General features: G+C 50.2%; 1 long non-coding RNA gene across 1 annotated transcript; it reads right to left on the bottom strand.

The window, feature by feature from the left end:
* Positions 1-1207: 1207 nt before the first annotated feature.
* Positions 1208-3739, bottom strand: LOC122192668. The gene is made up of 2 exons (XR_006182667.1): positions 3526-3739; positions 1208-1484 (listed from the first exon to the last, which is right to left on the bottom strand). It is a non-coding gene; the product is annotated as an uncharacterized LOC122192668 (long non-coding RNA).
* Positions 3740-5071: the final 1332 nt, after the last annotated feature.

Consider the following 5071-nt stretch of genomic DNA (forward strand, 5'->3'; position numbering starts at 1 on the left):
TCGCCCCAGGTAAACAGGCGTTCCCCCTCCTTTTTATACACTCCCTTTAGGTAGCGAAGGACACAGCAAGGTCCCCTCAGAGCTTTTTCTTCTCCCTGCTGAACAAGGCCAGTTCTAGAATTGTCTGCTTGAATTGTTTGTGGTGGAAGGGACTCCTCAGAGCTCCCAGGCCCACCTCCAGTTTCAGCAGCGCTCAGCTTGTTACTTACTTGTGTTCTTCTGAAAGAAACATAAGGACATAATCTGAAGACAGATTGCAATGGTGGCAGTAAACCGTAACAAATATTTATTCTTTCACCTTTATTGTGAATGCTTAACCATCAATATCACTACACTCTCATACCTAACAGAAAATGCTTTCCAACGCAGCTCCTCGCTTTTTCTTTCAGATGACTAAAGGTACCTGAAACAAAGCAGCTCCAAGGAAGCTAAGAGGAGGAGGACCAGATTTCTAAGCGTGAGAGGGTAAGCACCAGACTTTCTTCCTCTTTGTGGCCAATCTCATAAGGTGCCTTAAAGCACTTAATTGTTTACCAAGCAATTAACTTTGTTTAGTTTTGTTAGATATTTTAGACACAATTAGTTATACTTAATACGTAATATAACATCTTTATCACTAGCTTGTTTTTGTGAGCAGCTAAGTTCTTTCTGCCTTTGTACGTTAACGGCACAGAATAGACTCTTGCTACTTTTACTGAGGATTAGCAGAAACTTTATTGGCAGTTAGCAAGTAACAATTACAGCAAGCTGGTAAGGCAGCTATACATTCACAACGAAACAAAAAGTCGCAGCTCAGCTTCTTCCATTAGAGAACATCCCATCTCCTTAGGTGAAATTTTTCAGAGACAGATTCTAAGTAAAGGAACAGGGCTCAGCAAAAGGTAAAGAGCACACTAACAAATCACTATTTGCTCGTTAAGAAGCACTCGCTCACATAGCATAGTTCTGCTGCAGAATATCTCATTGTCATTTGTCATAGTTGACTGTTACAAAGGCACATACGGATAAATACACTTCATTCTTTATACATCTCGCACATAGATAAGTACACTTCATTCTTTATGCATCTCGCACATAGATAAGTACACTTCATTCTTTATACATCTCACACATACAGATAGATACACTTAATTCTTTACACATTACATTAAGATCAGGTTTTGAAGCCCTTAATTTTTTCCCCTTACAACTGAGTGGCCGATTCTGGTTTTTGCTTTTTTCTCTCCACAGAGCAAAGAAACCTTCTCATTCCAGAACACGACTTCAAGCTGGAACAGAGCAGCTTCACCCAGGAACCCGAAAGCCTCAAACCACCAGTAAGACACCGCCAGCAATTGGAGACACGAGGTATTCACAAGCACATCTTCCCGCAGACAAAATCGACCACTCGTCCACAGTAAGGTAAGCTCGAGGCAGCAGCAGAAGGGGAACCACACCACTCCAAGCAGCAGCAGCTTAAGTCCTCGTACTCACACAGGGAGCCCCTGCAAGAGGGAGATTAGCAAACGTTTAAGAACAAGCAAATAGAGATAGCAAGTTGTTTGTCAGCAAAAGTCAGCACCCATAGCCTGCTAGCATAACACTAACTGTAATAGCTCAGCAACCTCTTAACTAAGAGACTCCAAGGTGCCTTTCAGGACAGTTTTATTTTACTTATGCTGGAAAACCAACTGAATTCTCTCCGCAGGCTGAACAGCAGACCCCACTCCTCCAAGCCTCAACTCCCACCTCGCAGCCACAGCCTAAGAGCAACATCACAGCTCAAAGGTATTCCCCCAGACCCCCTCCTCAGAGAGGAGCTGACCCCCAACTCCGGGGGACTCCCCACAGGCAGGAGTCCCCCTCAGCCCCCCCAGGGGAGACTTCTCCCCTGGGAGGGCCCGACCCCCCCATTAGGGGGACTCCCCACTGGCGGGAGCCCCCCTTAGCCCTCCCCCAGGGGAGACTTCTCCCCTGGGAGGAGCTCACCCCCCACCCAGGGGGACTCCCACAGGCGGGAGCCCCCCCTCAACGCCCCCCCCCACAGGGGCGACTCCTCCCCTGGGCGGGGAGGACGCTCACCAGGGCTCCCCCATAGGTGGTGCCCCCTCCTTTCCGCCCCGGTGGAGGCTCCCAGCAGGGCCGCCAGACCCAGGCAGCAGAACAGACAGACAGCGAAACCCACCCACCCTCCAAAAAAAAAAAAAAAATAATCTCTTTAGAGATAGTGCACACGCGGGACTCTAGCAATCAAAAAAATCTTTTTTTCCCCACCCGCTAAGTCCCAACCCCAAATCCACCCTTAAAATCACCGAGCTCAAAAGAAAAAACCGAACTAATCAATTGCAAAAAAAAAGCACTCCAGACAACAAAACACACTTGAAACCCAAACAGACCTCTTGCGAGACAAAAGCGCGCAACTACATTGTAACAGTAACGCAAAAATGACCACCTTCTTACCATTGCTCCCCTAACAAAACTCCAACTACCCGCTGCCATTAAAAATATACTCCGAAAACAACCGAGACAACTCCAAAACAAAGAAAAAAACCTCAACGCTTCAAACCCAAAAAGCACGCAACTACATTGCAACTCAAACCGAGTCGTTAACGCTGATGACCGCCCTCTCGCAATTGCTCATCTTCAGAAACATCTCCAACTAGCCGCTTCTATTAAAGAGATACTCTGAAAACATCCCGGACGCCACCAAAACCGAAAACACTTGAAACCCAAACAGACTGCTTGCGAGACAAAAGCGCGCAACTACGATACGACAACAACGCCCGGCTACCGACGGGTGACCGCCCTCTCGCAATGGCTCGGCTGCAAAAACATCACCGCAACGACTCTCAGCTCTAACGAACCTCTAACTAGCAGCTTCCCGTACAAACAAAAATACTCTGAAAACAATCCAGACGCCGCCAAAAACCAACAAAACACTAAACGCTTCAAATCCAAACTGACCCATCGCGACACAAAAGCACGCAACTACATAACAACGCGGATAACTGCCCCCTTACAATTGCTCAGCTTCAAAACCAGCTCCAACTAGCCGCTTCAATTACACGAAATACTCTGAAAACATTCCGAACGCTAAACGCACCTGAAAACCAGACCTCTAGCGAGACAAAAAAAGCACGCAGCTACATTGCGACTCCAACCCGGCCTCTCCTAACAACGCCTTCTTACAATTCCTCAGCTTCAAAACCATCCCGAACACCGCGCCAACTCTCGGCTCTCCTAACCAATCTCCAAATAGCCGATTCCATTAAAAAAATACTCGGAAAACATTCCAAACGGACCTCTGCGAGAGCAAAGCTACCAACTACAACTTCCAACCCAGTCTTTGATAACAACGCCTACTAACAACACCTTCTCTGCCTGCTACCCTTACAAGCGCCTCTCTTCACCGTCACCAACAACAAAGCCCACAAAAAACACTTCCTACAATCGCCCTGTCACCAAAGCGCTTTCCTGGAAAGGGGGAGACCCTTACAGGACGCTCACCGAGTGCGCCGAGAGAGAAAAATAAAACCGCCTACTCACCGGTTCTGTTGCAGCTCCGTGGCCCGAGATGCGCGGGGACCGCCTTGCAAGACCGGCGCCTGTCGCCGAAGCCGCCCGTCAGCGCTGCCTCTGCTGCTCCTATTATGGTCTGGAAAGGAAAAGGACAAGTGTAAAACACTCCGCAGGGACTCGGGGGAGCTGGGGTTGCCCACGGCCGACACCGCTCCCAAAAGTAATCCCACAGATGGCTGTTGGGTCCTCTCTGCTCCTCCTGGAGGCTGTGCTCCTTCCGCAACTGTCTGCAACGCCCAGCTCTGTCACCCCATCTCCCCGACGGGGGATGAGGACGGAGCTGCTGGCCTTCCTCCCTCACGCCGGCTGCGCTGGCACCTGGGGAAGAAGAACAAACTTAAGGCTGCCCTGCTGCAAGAAGCCCTGAACCCCGCTCAAAGGGTGCCGTGAACGGCTTGGGGACTCTAGGAGAACGCTCACCTCGCTCTGCGGACCTCCGAGTGCTTCAATTCTCTCAGCCCCTGCGGGAAGAACGGCTCCTCAAACCTCCTCTGAGGGGCTGCCGGTGTGGGACCCCCGCATCGAGGCCCTAGAAAGACAAAACAAAAAGGTTAGCGGCAGTTCTCGGCAGGCGCTCCCCGAGGGGAACTCGTGCTCTACCAACCTCGCAGCCTTCTATGATGGCATCGCCAGCTGCGTAGATAAAGAGCAGTGGATCTTTTCTGTCTCATATCAGAAACCCTGCTGAACTTTCTCCTCCAACGACATCCCAATAGACGAGTGGATGAGGCGGTGGGCTGACAACTGGCTGACGGGCAGCACGGAGTCCGGTTGGAGCTGATGCAAAATCTTCATCGGTGACCCTGATGAGGGGACTGTGCAGCAACTACACCGATGGTACAAAGCCTGGAAGAACTGCTGATGCACCTCAAGGCTCTGCTGCCCGTCAGCGGGACCTGGATGAGCTGGAGAGCTGGGAACCTGGGAAAAAATAACCAGTGTCAGTACAGGGTCAGGCGTGAGCTGCTGGAGGGGTGGAAAGAGCAAAGGGGATCCTGGAGTGCATTAAAAGGAATGTGGCCAGCGGGTCTCGGGAGCTGATCCTCCTCCTCTGCTCTGCCCTCCTTGGGTCTCACCTGCACTACTGTGCCCCATTCTGGGCTCATTAAAAAAAAAATACATATATATATATATACACACCTCCAGGAAGGAAGCCAGCAGAAGGCCGCTAAGATGATACGGGGCCTGGAGCATCTCTTCTGACGAAAGGCTTTGCACAGCAGTTAAGCTTAATGATCTCCAGAGGTCACTTCCCACACCTACGGTCCTGTGATTCTGCAAAAAATAAAATAGAATAAAAATCCGTGTGCAAAACTTAAGGAAATACCCCACCACCACCCCACGGTGCTCACCTCTGCCGTCCCAGTGCTGAGGGAACCTCGCAGCTCCAGGCTCATCCCCCTCCTGCAAAGCGCCTCATCCTGCAACTGGGAACTGGAAAGAAAAAAGCAGATGAAGTGAAATAAAGCACACACGCATCTCGGGCACTGCTTTCATCTTAGCTGCCCCTGGT

This window comes from Lagopus leucura, unplaced genomic scaffold (genome assembly GCF_019238085.1).
Source record: "Lagopus leucura isolate 7727_CA_CO unplaced genomic scaffold, USGS_WTPT01 52173-0_obj-0_obj, whole genome shotgun sequence".
NCBI classification, from domain to species: Eukaryota; Metazoa; Chordata; class Aves; order Galliformes; family Phasianidae; genus Lagopus; species Lagopus leucura.